The sequence below is a fragment of the Coloeus monedula genome (genome assembly GCF_965178545.1).
Source record: "Coloeus monedula genome assembly, chromosome: 4".
Classification (NCBI taxonomy): Eukaryota; Metazoa; Chordata; class Aves; order Passeriformes; family Corvidae; genus Coloeus; species Coloeus monedula.
In genome coordinates, this window is record NC_138784.1 from 50658449 (window position 1) to 50673631 (window position 15183).

At 33.9% G+C, this 15183-nt stretch overlaps 1 protein-coding gene across 1 annotated transcript in view; it reads left to right on the forward strand.

The window, feature by feature from the left end:
* FOXP2 (forkhead box P2) overlaps positions 1-15183 on the forward strand; it is a gene marked incomplete at its 3' end in the record, with an annotated part of 394472 nt that overhangs the window by 107788 nt on the left and 271501 nt on the right. The window contains exon 7 of the mRNA XM_082280538.1: positions 4614-4697. The remainder of the gene's footprint in view (positions 1-4613; positions 4698-15183) is intronic.

Consider the following 15183-nt stretch of genomic DNA (forward strand, 5'->3'; position numbering starts at 1 on the left):
TAATAAGAAAATTCAACAAGTGGAAAGAGGTTTTTCTCTGAGTTGTCTTCCAATAAATTATGTTTTCAGAAGAAAGACAGACATGCCTGAGGATAAAGTAAGGTATGGTATCTGTGCACATTGGATAAAGTGTTCAGAAATCTCTATAAATATGATATTGGTATTGTGCATACTTATAAGATTAGTGTCAGCACAGGTTATCTATCATGTAGGGGCAAGTCAAGCAAGTTAGACCTGCCTCAGGGATGGTTTAGTCTGTATATCCAACTATTCAGACAATGTTGCTGTGGAGATTTTGGAAGAAAAGACTGAGGGATGATTTTTCCATCACTCCAGGCTTCCCATTCATTGGTACTGTCTCCATTTTCTCCAGTGTGCTTTGCTAAGTACAGGTAATCAGTGTCCTATTAGTCTTCAGGACAAGACCTAAGTGGAACAACATCCCCCCTAGCCCCTCTTCCCCAAGAGGAATTATATGTAACCTGTGCATCAGTTACACAGTGGATGGGACATACTGGAAGTAGATGATGCATTTAGTCCATATGGACATTTTTTCTGTCACTGGGCAATTTCCAAGGTGTTTAATATTAAATTTTTAATGATTTTTTGTAAATTTTATTATTATCCTTCACTTACTTCTTTACACAGCTACATGTTTTCTGGATTAATGGAGTATGGGTGTTTTTCACAGTAAATTCCATGGTGAAAAACTTCAAGAATAATTTTTGTGGTATAGAATATTATGTGAACCTTTATAAGTACATAGCATTGAAAAATTTGGAAACTATGTAGTTGGGGAAGCTTGACAGCTCAAGAATCATTCAGGAATTCATTATTTTCTCTGTGCCACATGAAAAAAATATATGCTTCTCCTACTGCCACAGAACTTCTGTTGGGAACCACTGATAATGTAATCCAGCCTTCATTTGTCTAAGTACCAGTGTGAAATAGTATGTAAAAGTTAGCTGAGAGATCACAGTAGTATGAAGGTCTTTTCGTTGTATCATTTAACTTTGGACTGATTATAAACGTAACTTCAAATTCATTTTGTATGTTCTTGTTAATTATAATGGCATTCAGTAGTGCTCATCTGGTTATGAACTTCTGAGTATCTTTCTATCACAGAAATGTGAATTACTGGAATCAGGAAGAAAAGGGGTGTTTCTTTACTATTTGCAGTTCTGCAATTTATATAATATTCTTTAAAAATCTTTTTTTTCTACTGTGAGTTACTGTATTGAAGTAGTTAAAATATATTTAAAAATACGTAGTCTGACTATTTAATAGATTTACACTTTTTTTTCATACTTTTGCAAGATATAGATTGTATGTAAGTGATGTATTTTCAAATAAAATTCAGGACATCCCATTGACATAGTGCAATTTAAGGCTTGCTCGGAAGTCCTGTTATGAATTAAGAGTTTTGTTTTTAATTGTGTGAGTCCTATATGATAAAAAGGTGGAAGCTACAGATACCAGTGAATGCTTATGTCTTTAAAATACTAGTCAGTCTCTCTAGCAAGTAATTTTTGCTTTAGTGAAACCAGTGGTGTCTTCGGCTTAATCTGTCTGACTCAAAACAAGCATACCTAATAATAACTTATATAGATAGCCCTCAACCACGTTCTAAAATCTTCTTGAATGCTTTGATGAGTGGTGCTTCATTAGAATATTTTATACAAATACCCATTTCAAGCACTAATGCAGTTTGAACCATTTTTACTATAGAAGAAATCTGAACAAGCATGTCTTACCTGAAATAGTGACACATCATGGCAACTTGATCTATCAAATACTAGAACTGCTTAAGCGCTGTGGTGCACTTTGGTGGGGTTATTTACATTTTAAAAAATACCAAAGGCCACCAATAAGGCAGGATAATGAATAAGAGCATGTAGTCTCAAATCAAAATGTTGTCTTAGAGGCAGTGTGCAAACATATAACAGGTAAACTTATCCTAATGATTTGTGATCTAAATGTGGAATAAGCTAAGAGGTGATTGCGGCAAGTAAATGAATGAGTTAAAGAAGTAGTTTGCAGTGTATGGGCATTGTATTTTTTAAGTCAAGTTTCTAAGGAAGGTCTTCATCCAGGAATGAATTTGACTTTCATTTTGAATTAAATATTCTTGGGATTTTTGACACAATTATGACAATTAACATAATGTCAGGATGCTTTTAAAGTTTTGGTAAACAAGGTCTGTAAATTTGTAAATTTTTAAGGTTCAGATAGGATTGTTAGATATTGAAGAATGGGAAATATATCTCTTTAAGCACTGTCAGTAGGGGATAGGTAAACAATTAAAGATCTAGCTGCTAAGGCCCAAGGGATGGAATCTGCTAGCTCAGGTGGAGAGACAGTAGAGAAATGTTGGTCTTAAACTGGAATAACTGAAATGACTCAGATCCAGGTTTTAGGATGCTAACAAAAATCAAAACAAATCAATGTTTATAAACCACACTGAAATGTAGCATAAATGAAACATAGGTCAATAGATAAGTTTCTAAAAATGAAAATCTGTACCGTTAAGAAGAGAATAGGTTAAGACCTGCTGTTTGCCTGTGACATATCTGTCACACCTATTTTGTGCCATCTTCACCACTTTAAATATTTCTTACTGTTTTCTGAAAAAGTATAGAAATCCAGAAATAGACCAAAGATAAAATTATAATCATCGAGATTAATGGTTGTTTTCATATTAAGACTAATTACCAAAAAATGTTAAAATGGACAATTTCTTCTAAAAAGGCTGTATCTCAACAAAATGGGTCATGTTTTGATACAAGATTTCATATATAATAACTGTGATTGTCTTGGCTTTACGAGGTGAAGCAAGATGTGATGTTTAATATAATCCAAGCTAAGAAAACTGATGACTTGAAAGTATTTTGGTGTAATGGATTATAGGAAAAAAGAAATACAGAATATTCACGTTTGAGGCTTACATATTATCTGTCAACAAAATCTAGTGTTGAAGAAATAACTTTAATGTGTACTTCTCTCTAGAATTTAGGTGCACAGGAAACTTCAAAGACTTAGAGGCATAGCTATTTAGAGGCAAAACTGCAACCTTTTAATGGGAAATAGGACAGTGAGATGCTATTCACTCGGTTGGACATTTACATTGTGGATCCAGGGTGACCACATGACCATCAAGCAAAGTTTCATTGACACATATTTTACTTTCCACCAACTTTTAAGAATTGACACCCACCTTCACCTCCTCATATTTGCCTTAGGATTCTTACCTGTTTTTAACATTTTCTTATCTTTTTTTGCTTTGTATTAAGCTCATAAGATATCCTTCTCATTTCCCAGTGCTGTCCTACTGTGCAGGGGTTTCATGTAGTGTTTATTCCTTCAGCCTGTCATTCTTTGCTCTCCCTTCTTCACTTGCACTACTACAGAGGCTGCCAGGTAGCTTTCAGTTTTCTAGGAACTTCGACCTTCCCAGCAGGTTTTGTTACACTCTACAAACAAAGGAACAAGTTAGAACTGCAGCTCTTTTAAATGTCCAAACATCTTGTAACAAAGTGTGTATTAATAATGCCAGTTGGAACACAGATTTTTTTTCTTAAACTGTGGGAAAGCAGTCTTTTCTTTATAAAATTCTACATTCATTTTACTCTTCAGCCTGCTTCTGTCTGACCTTGTCAGCAAGAGAGAATTGCCAAGAGGCACCATCGAGAGGCTGGTAGGACCTACTTCAGAGATAGCAGAGTTTCAGGCATTAAGTCTGTGTCTATATTAGTAAATTAAACAATGCCTGGAAATATTTCCAGGTCTCTGCCACAGTTAAAGTCTTTAAAAACCAGCATTGTTCCAGAAAATTCCCAGACATTTATTTGACCACCTCCATTAGACAATTTTTATGCAGCCCCTCTGTTTCAGAGCACATGTGACTATGCCAGCATAGATGTAGGATTATCTCTGCCAATCGATTTCAGAAAAGAGAAATGTGCTCAGACATAGATGTAATCTAAATATTCTATGGACCTGCGTGTTCTTTATTTCTTCTGTCTTGTCCAACCTTCTCTCTTCATTGCAGTCTTCCAGTCTCAGCTTCAGTGCTGCTTTTTTTTTCTTTTTGCTTGTCCTTTTGTCCTTCCTAACATACATATAGATTTAAATTTTATTGGCATGCTGTCTCCCAGCTTCTGTTCCTTCCTTCAGATGACCCTGTGAACTTACTGGTAGTGATATTGTGTGCAGTTCTCTGTATGGAACAAACTACTTCAGGGAAGCCTTCCTTTTGTTTGCCCTTGGGTAGTATAATAATAAAAATAGAATAAAAATATAAGACTAGAATTTGACTGATGCCATAGCTGTCGCTCTACTGCAAGGAAGAAACTTAGGTGAACAATTATATTTCTTTGTGGACTACATTTAAGCTTACTACTTGTTAAGAGAATCTTTTAACTTGCTATGTCTTTCAACCAGCTTTATGTCAAAATCAAAAAATTTAAAATTACAGCTCCTTTTCTTTCAGATTACTTGTGAATCAGCATATGCACATCTGGAACAAATTAGAGGGAGTGATAAGGCCAGATTCTGCATTGGTTTTTTTTAAATGATGTCTAAATAGCTGTAAACATTTCTCTCTGTTTTGTCAGGATGGTGGTACTAGAATTGATTTTGGACATCACTTCAGTTCAAGGTTGAAGTTAAAAGGTCTTTTTGAGGCTTAGAAGAAGCAGGTGAGTACAGGTCAAGCATCACAAATCTAAGAGTATTTTTTTTGCAACTTTTTTTTTCTGGAATTGCTGTTCCTTCTTACCAATGCAAATTCAAATAGCTGATCTCTGCTTTCCCCAATTCACTGGCATGTATGACTGCTTGTGTTATGACTAGATAGCAGAGAATATCTGATTCATTTAGGGTTTCCCTACATGCTTTTCAGCCTCTGCCTTGAAAATAAGTGAAACCATGGTTCTCTCACCAAGGTCTCTTGAACTGTGGAGTTAACTTACACCGTACAGTTCCATTACAACATCTATATTAGGAGTATGATAATTAAGCTGTTTTTTTCTGAAAAAAATTTTAGACTATTTCTTGTAAAAAGTAAAATTTTAAAAGGCCAGTATACTATAATAAACAGTAAAGAATACCTGAGTTTGGATATTCCTAGTTTCTTGAAACTGGGACAGTCTTTATTCCTTTGATAACCAGGAATATTCCATGATGTCAAGAACTGTGAGTTCAACTGCTTTTTGTGCTAATAGGCTGAACCAGCCTGTGACACCACACTGTCAGTGGGTATAGTGCCACTTGGCATGCCTGCATTGAACACCTTGCTTTGCTCCAGACCTTCACAGCTATCTTCAGTGAATCATGTACAAGAGGCTGTCAGGTCTTTTTAACTTAGACAGATGTGGAAAAGGAGATCTTGGCGGAATTAGCCTAAGATCAGAGCTTAGCAAGCCAGTCACAGTTATTTCAGATTTTTCATAATTGCTATTGCAACAAAGAATTAATCTATATGTTGAGTGTTGCAGTAGTTCATATTTTACATTTTCTACAAGGTATAAAATCTTCTGGGAATATTCCCAGAACTTTGCAAATTTAAAATTTTTAGGCAATATTTTAGCATATAAATTGCAAAATATGGTCAGTTGGACCTGGTACTAAATTTTTAAGATGCAGATTTCAACAGGGTGCAACAAACTAATTATAGTAAGAACCAGGCCAAATTGCTTTTACGTACCCCAGTAAGTAGAAAAAAAATGTAAATACAAATACATATTGCTGAAATAAATACGTACTGTTTCCCTATATACCATCTGTAGTAACTGCTAAGGTATTATGAGATATTCAGATATACCTATACACTCCATAATATTGGTGTATCCTTCTTAATGTATTGATGCCTCTGGAAGGAAAGAAAAAGAGGCTCTTCCAGAGGAGTTAATGATGGTGACAGTAATTAGTTCTGAAACTATGTTTATAACAAGTTTTTTAAAGTTTTACCCTCTTGGAGGAAGCACAGACCTTTTTAACCTAGTTCGAAGTAGTGTAAAACAAGACTGTTCTGGTATGTGTTTCACTGTGACTGTCTTCACTGGGTAATAAGAAAGGAAAATTCCTTTATTCCGATTTAACTTCACCTTTTTCCAAGGAATTAAGGCACTGGTTGGAAGGCTACTGTATGAATATGGTGAAGCCAGGAAAAGAAGAAAGGTTAGATGTAACAGTGTTGTAAATCAAAGGATATACAGCTCTATACAGGGAAACTGTAGATATTACTGGCATCATGTGCAAACCTTTGTATGACTGTATGTTAGTATGTAGTAATATATTTTCAAAACAGTGTTTTTTCCTTTCATTCCTCAACAGAAAAAACAGTAAGAAATGTCAGATTCTTTGCTTTCTGTGTAGCGATGGAAATATGGCTGGATTTGTCTCACATATTTGTACATGTCTGAATGGTGTAACTTGTATATAGTTAGGTTACATAGTTTCTTGATGGACAGTGTCAGTATTTTGGAGAATTGGTTGGCTTGATAGAAAGTGTAGTAATTGAAATCTGTTGAGTCAGCAAGAGTGATATAATTTTTAAAGGATGTTTTTTCTGGAAGTTTACTATGTTCTGACAAATAATGTCCAAAATGCAGTATAACTGACTTGTGCATCTATAATAGTTTGGCAGCATAATTTTATTGAATTCCAGTATGTCTGAAACTTAAAGCATATGAAAGAAAGTAACTGCTGTTCTGCTTCCTGCAATATTTTCTTCCATAACTTTAAGTTAAATATATTCTATAAAAACGCTTTCTGTAAAGGAAGCCAAAACCTTTTTGGCCTTTTTAGCATTGGTCTCTATTTATTGCAGTATGTGAAGGTGGAGAAGGAATGTTTTTGCAGTCAATGAGGAAACAGTAGTAAATTCTGAATGCTAGTTCATCAGTATGTTATTTAGAATTAATAGGTTATTTTATGGCAGGATAGAGTGTGTTTGCACTGATTGAAAACTGGGATTTAGTCATAAATGTAGTGATAGATATGCATAAAAATAAAATTGCGTTTATGAATACATTTTTAATTAACAGAAAAAAAATGTTTTTGGTTTTTGTCCTCTCAGTAGAACACTTAACTATTTAGGAGTAAGTTTTAGAAAAACTGAGATAGAGCTGGAAAAACTGAAAATAAGACAAAAATCCATGTTGGAGAAATGTGAAAGCAGAGAAAAAATATTCTATTTTTTGACTGATGACTTAAATAGACAGTTTTGGAGACTGTTATTGATACATTTACGTCTCTGTTTTCTGAGTTACTTAGGCTTAAAAGAAAAAGCTACATAAATTCTGGTATTAATAATTATTAAATTGATCTGGCTCTTCTTTGTTGTCAGTTTGGAGAACAGGAGACATTGTGCTCCTTCCTGTTTCTTTCTGGTACTACAAGAAATAAAAACTTGAAACATCACAACTCATGTACATGTATATGTATACATTTTGTATACTATTAAATATTCAGTCTATATGGATATGTTTATTTTTTTGTAGGGCAAACATAATTATATTGTTAGAATAGTACAGAAGAATATCTCATACAGGTATCTTGCATCTGAACTGAAATTCTCTCAACAATTACATTAAGGACTCATTGCTGGTGACCACGTTGATGACCAACATGTGAAAGAGATGATGTTTTCCACTAGCTGCATAGTGGATTGGCATTGACTTTGTCCACAAAGAAGTCTAACCCTTCCACATGTCTGGTGGAGGATCTACAGCATAATGCTGAAAGAAAAAGATGGTATCTGGTTTGCAAGAAGTAATTAGATGGGGTTTGATGGGCTTTGTTTTAAATTTGGTTTCCAACAGGAAGAGTCTGAAACATAAACAGTACTTTATACTTTAATGGAATAGTATTAGATCAGAGACACTATTTATTGTAGAATTTTAAATTACCTTTCCAGGGTGATTTTGAATAGCTGTAAATTACTGATTTGGGGGGAACCTGAAGTCAAGTTTTGTCAAAAAGTAGTGTACGTTGATAGAACTGAATTTGTGACCTGGAAATGTGAGGCAGTAAATTTTTGCTATGATTATACCTAATATCAAACTATGGATTTAAACTGGCCAGCTTTTCAATTCAGCTAAGCAGTAAGTACAGTCTTAATGGTCTGATTTCCTGGGAAGAGCACTGTTGCAATAATCTGCTTTTCACAGCCCATATCAAGTAGGAACTTGCATCAGTTACTACAAAGTTTGTGCTTTGGGAGATATTTTTGTAATGTCTGGGATTGGTACCCCGCATTTGTTGGAATTAGTCGTTAATGATGCTGTCTTCAGAAATGAATTATTGCTTAAATACCCTGATTGTTTTGTGGTTTATAGCACAGAAATTTTTAAGGAAAAGCTAGTTAAATCCTGAATTTTTTTCAGCTGTATGAAATGAGGAGAAAATGGTGTGCATCTTAATAATTTTATGATTCTTTTTTCCTATGTGACATGAATGAGAGAGGTGAGAACTCTTAATTTTTAACTGAATTGAAGGTTTCTAAATGTGACCTGCTTGAGAACAGAGGGCCATTACTGTAGGTGTCATGTAAAATGAAGTTGGAGTCTGAATCTCCTTTTTAGCTGTCAGCTTTATTAAGGAGCTACTGGTGTGTTGAGCTAGGCACACACATTATATAAGTGGTGTATGGTAGTGTCTAGGGGGAATTTTCTCTCTCTTCACTGCTGCTTTATTAGGTCTTGCTCACTCATTCACTGTTGCCCTGTCTCACTCCAGCTTTCTGGCTGCAGCTCACAGTGTTGTAGGTCTAATGTAGATTGACGCCTTTGCCAGAGGACTGATTGAAACTTGTGTCTCGTAGTTGCTAATGCTCACTCAACCATTTTATTGAAGATAAAGTAAATAAAATAGATTGCCATATGAGAATTCTCTGAAATCAAATGGAATAATTTGACAGGTTTAAGCCCATGAAAAAGCCAGAGCATTGAAACAGATGGGAATACTTTTTATGCACAATATAGCAGGAAAAGGTGTCTGCTGGCTTGATGTTACACTATTAATGGCTTTTACCAAAATTATAATTGTTGAAAATATCATTTCCATTGGTGTTTAAATTGTTAATTCTCTCAAACAGAGGGATTGTTTTTAATATAAAAGTAGTGGATATGCTGATTTTATTTTCTTATTTCTTCTGATTCTTGAAGAGACTGGTGAAAGATAGCCAGTCTCTTAAAATTTAATTTAAAAAAAATAATAGAGGTTAACTAAGGGCGAGTTTAGTATTTGAGAAAATTATTCTGTGAAATGCAAAATAGATTATTACTTTTATAGATTTTTAATAATCAGTAAGTGACATAATTTTGAATATTACAAATAAAGTTGCTAAAAAAAAGCCCTGATATTTCTAAAAGTATAGAGATGCAGTATGCAAAAAAATGTGCTGCTGAAGCTAGTGGAAAACCTGCTCAGAATAATGGTCAAGAAGCCCCAAATATTCTTCACAACATCTTTATTTCATAAAGAATTTGTGTACATAAGCATTGTAGTATGTCTGTGCTATTTTTAGAAATAAGATAATAATAATAGGTGACTAAAGATACAATAGATAACATATGACTGTAAATTTTTTATGTGGATAAAAATAAGTATTAGTCTTTTTAGTCACACTAGCAGACTCCTTCTTACTAGTTGGACCACTTCTTCAAGAAAGGAGGACACACCTGTATTTTAGTTTAGTACAATAAATTATGTCAAACTCAGAGTTAATAAAGGAAATAAATACAAAAGAAGTAAAAAATATATCAACAAAGTTGTCAGGTGCAGCCTCGGTTTATCCCTTGAAAACACATATCTAATACTAATTTTTCTATTTTCTTTATGTTTAAACAAAATCTGCTCTTTTTTGGGGTGGAGAGGAGATGGATGTTATGTATCAATTTTATTTGGTTTTTTAAAGTTAAATTGATTGTAAAAGATTGTGCTATTTGTACTTTTTGATGGGATGCTAGTGAGATTTCAAGAATATTGGGTAAGAAATAAATTATGAATGAGCTATTTGAAAATGACTTCCAGGAGTGAGTTGACAGACTAGAAAAACATAGTAAGGATGGATTTCCAGGTTAAATGTTAGCCAGAGTACATAGCTAGTTGTGCTGATGTATTCAGTGGCAGGTATGGTGTTGGTCAAAATCATATTTTCAATGAGACTGTTAATAAACTTAAGAAACATGAGTGATACTTTTCTTTTTTCTCATCCTGTATGTATTTTTAAGAACAAAAATTACTCTATTTTACTTATAAGGCAGAACACTGGCACCAGGTCTTTTTTCTCTTGTTGCCATGCTGATGACTGTATGTGGCCAAACTCTTCATGCTCTCAAAGCGGTTCCAGACTTAAACTATCAGCACTTACCCTATGGTACTCCTCCTGTTCATTCTGTAGGATAAAAGGGTCATCAAGTGCTTTGTCTTTCTTTGGGGTAGAATAGAAGACACAACTCTGCCACAAATCCCTGTTTTAAACCTTTCATTTTCTAGATGTGAAACAAAGTTCTTGGAAAGTCTTGTTGTTCGGAGGGAACAGAGAAAATTAATTTAGTTGATTTTTATTATATACATAGAATTGCTTTGTTTTTTTTTTCCTGTGATAGGAGGTCCAAGACAACGAATCCCTACTTACTTCAGTGTTATGTAGCCTTTTCTCTCTCTCATACGTTTTTCTACTTAAATTGTAAAGCCATTATGCCATTAGCACAGTCTTTGAGAAAAAATGCTGAGGCCTGTGAGCACTCTAACATAGATTGATTTAGACAGAATAAAAGCTAGTTTTATCAAGAGGAAAGGAAGCATCAACAGTAGTTTACTTGGGATTTCTCTAAAACTTAAGAAAATCAAATGTGGTTTCCCATATTGCTCAGAACAACTTATTTGTGCTGTTTTTCTCAGCATGGTCTCTTATTTGACTGTATCTGAAGTAGTTCTGAAAGACTGATTTTCATGTTACTATTTCCTATCTTCTTCAGCAACACAGTAAAAAAAAAAATCTGTATTTTTGACATGCTTTTGAAGTTACCTTATCCAGAAATCATTCTATGATAAATATGATGAACTAGCTATTTTAAATCCTTATTTAAAAAAATGAATAAATGTGGGCAATAAAGAAAGCAATTCAGTACAAGTAACTACATATGGAAGAAATAACATCACATCTAATTCCTGAAAATAAATGGGATCTTGAAAATGGAATAGATGTTTATTTGATTGCTTTGAGAGTTAGCCTCCCTAAAAAGCTGATTTTACATGAGTTTTGTGTTTGTAAGTGGTGCTTGTTAACTGTCTTGGGGAGTGATTTCTTTTCTTCTCTGGAAAATGCATTATGGGATCTAGGAAAGAAAGAGGTAATGATTTTTTTTTTTTTTTTTTTTTAATGTGGCCACTGTCATCTAGGAATCGGACAGAGATCACTGTCCCTCAGGAACTAGACCTCAGAATTTTGAATGAAGTCTGTAAAACAGTTATTTAGTGGTAATTGTTGTCAGTCACAGCCTATACTGGTGATTTGATGGGAAAAACTGTGCTTACCTGCATGATTTTTTTTTTTTAATTAAAATATTCACAATTTAATTTTTGAAGAAACTTTTTTTTTTCTTGAGCTTGAGTTTTCTAGGGAAGCAAAGCAGGTTGTGTTTTGGTTCATATAGTGGTTCTGGTCCTACATCCAAACATAAGCATATAGATTTGAGTACCTATAAATAAATTCATTTAATTATGACAGATCCAATGAAGGTTTTGCAGAAAAACTACCAGTCATGTAATCTGAGGCTGCAAAGTTAACACTGCTTGGTATAGTTTGCATGATATGTGTGACTTCTCAAGAATAAGGTGTATGTAAAATACAGAAATTTAATTCTAGAATCTATATACTTTGGTTAAGTGTCGTTTTATAGGTAACAGGACTAATGGGAAATGGGCTGTAATTTTAACTCAATGTTTTTATACTTGAGGGAGAAACTAAATTAAATATTGTTTTAGATCTGTTGAGATACCTATAGATATATAGTTCCTGTCTGTAATTGAATTTCCAGCCTAATATCATTCTGTATTACTTGGGTGGGTGAAGCTATTTACTAAACACTTCAAATTAGAGCAGATGGATAGTGTACTATGACAAGGACATGTGACCTCATGTCTTAAATGTTTTGCAGTTTATTTGAGACTAATATTTATTATCTGCATGCTACCATCAAGTTGGTGAATATTTAGCTTTCTTCTTTTCAAGATGAAAATTTTCTTACATGGCCACTTGTCATTAGTTTTTACTTAGTTTTCTCTTTGCTCTAAGATACATTTTCATGATGTAATGCAAATCCAGTTCTCTTTTTCCATCACTTAATAAAGAATTAAAACCATATCATATACAAAATTTCTGCTCAATTCAGTCAAAGGCTTTTAGCTTTAGGTAGGTGTATTTTTTCTCAAATTTGATTGCTGCTACTTTAAAAAAATTCTGGATCTTTGCATCATCATTGCTCTCCTTCTTCTTAAATGGAATTTTACTTCTAAGATTCCTTCTTCTTCTTAAAAACATACAAACAAGCAGAAAAAAAACCAAACCCCAACAAAAACCCCCTACTCAGCAAAACAAACTTCTATACCGAAATTTTGCTTCAGGTCAGTTTCTTTCTGCTGGCTAAGTGGACTAAATGAATGACAGCATTATTATTTATTTTATTTTTAAAAATAAGGCTGAAATGTTGAACTGAATTACTGAATGAATGGAAAAATATTTAAAGTTTTCTCTTATGACAGAATCATTTTACATTTACTTTTTTGAGCAATAGTATTGTAAAGAATGTGGAACATAAGCATTTCCATTTTTAAATCTTTCATCTTCACTGTAGAAGTATTAGACTCTATTGATAATCCTTTTAAGTAAAGAGCATAATTATTTAATGAACAGGTACTTCAGTTCTGGGTATCTTTTCCCTCTCTCCAGAATTCATTATTGTCCCTCCACTTGAACTCGTGTTTGCATTCTTTCTTGTCTCTCTTCTTCAACCTGTCAAAAAGGAACAAAATTAATGTGGAAAGGATGCCCAGCTAATGTCATAGAAAATCCATTGCAGTTTAAACCATGCTCCTTGGCTCTGCATTAAAGTTGCTCATATGATCATTTTGTATGGTCATTTTGCCAGCTCTTGAGTGGCAACAGGCAGCTCTTGCATTGGGAAGGTAACAAACAGTAGGGAAAGGAAGGAGAGGGAAGGAGCAGCCTTAACTGCTGCAGCTGTTTGCTAAGTGAGCATATGTTGAAGCCCTTGAGCCTCCGCAGAACATCTTTTCCCAGGTCAGTGTTTAATTCACATGTGTAATATTCCCCTAAAATTTGATCTGAGCACATGTTTATTTGTTTTTCTTAGGGAAGTTGTTCTGTTGTGCAAGTCTCACAGTTATTTACTTACCTTTAAAGTATAATGGAATAGTCCAGTTCCTTACAGTAAAGTGACATTTTCCCCCTGATTTTTGCATTTTTGGGCTTTAACAAAAATGAGTGTTTGCTATTTTTCTGTCTCTAGAAAATTTTCTGAATACCGTGTGTTTGGACATTATCAGAAATGGAGATCTGAAGAAGTATTATCATTTATATTACTTTATTTTTGCAATTTAGAAATACTTTTCATTAAAGGTATTTTAAATTTATTTGATTTATTAGGCCTGAAAAAGCTATATATTGGGTGGATTGAATGTATTTGATAGGACAGCGTTTTTAAGTTATGAACTTTTGTTATGAACTTGAATACCCTGTCCAATACTTGAAAGATCCCAGAAGATAGAGCATGTGATTTAATTACCTCTTTTTCATTTTGCGAACTTGACCTCTGTTCTCAGCCTCAAGACAAAGAAAGACAAAGTTCTGTGAGCAACTGGAAGTTGGTATTATGAAGGTATCATCTCCCACATCTCTCTCATGTCCCATAGTAGTAGCCAGTCTGCTGCATGGATATGAGATTTTCCAGTAAATCTCTGTTTTTTGGTGGCCAAATTCATTAGCTTTATTACTTCTTTAGATGCCCTGTAAAAATCCTCTCTCTTTCTTTCAGCTTCTGCCCCAGAGATCTCTCTTCTCCAGATTAGCTCTACCTGTGCAGAAGCACCTGGAGCAACGCTAGGGTACTGGCCTCAGTAAACTGAGGTTGGTTTTTGAGACTGGCTAGTTTGCTCGCCTATAAGACAACAACTGTCACATACATGCAGGCTGTTACTGGGTGTGTTCAGGTATTTCACATATTGATTGTGTGTTTGTGCAACTGTGTATTTGTGAGAGTTGACTGGATCTGTCCCAGTTTGTTTTTGGGAAAGATGTTGAATGTTTTCGTAAGTTAATAAAGATGTCTTCATTTTCTAAGAAAGTAACTAGAGGGAAATCCTAAGACATTCCATAATATTTGGGATCTGATTAGATTTGGACCGTGAAGGCTAATGATAGCTTGCATGAAGATGGAGGAATTTATTCTTTCTGGCAATGAAGGTCTTGATTTATGGTAACCCATATGGCTGTGCTGAAGATGTATGTGAATAGATGCTGTCTTTTCTAGAAACCCTGTTTGACAGAGGCATTAGCTGCTGAGGCAAGTGATTTTCACAAATCTTTGCTGCATCTTTTGATTGCCTTTGCAACTTAAAAATTCACAGGCAAAATACAAAATTGTTAATGAAATTACAGTTGTAGGTGTCTTCTTTATTAAATATTTTGGATTTATTTTGAGAGTCAAACATTTAAATTATTACTATATAATAATAGGTAAAATTCCAAATTAATGTTTAAGTTGACAAACTCTATTATAATGTCTTCGAACTGTTGAAATGGACTTACTTGCTATCTAATAAAATGTCAGTTTCCTACAATTTTACAGGAAGTTGTCAAGGAGTTTTTTTAATTCTTAGTGCTTTGGTATATTTTAGATTTGCTCTATGTGCTATTCATTTCCCTTAATCTGATAACTTTGCTAGTTATTTGCGCTGTACTGGTGAGTGGCTACTTCTCTGTAAGATTAAAAGAAGATTATAATAGGACCATGGGATGAAAGAACTGTTTCTCTTATGGATTCAAACTGTCTAATAGGAATGAAAAGTATGTTCAATAATTTGGTTTTGCCATGTAATATAATAATTACTGTTAAATATAACTTTTGTTTTGCAAATATGAAAAAAAATTGATAA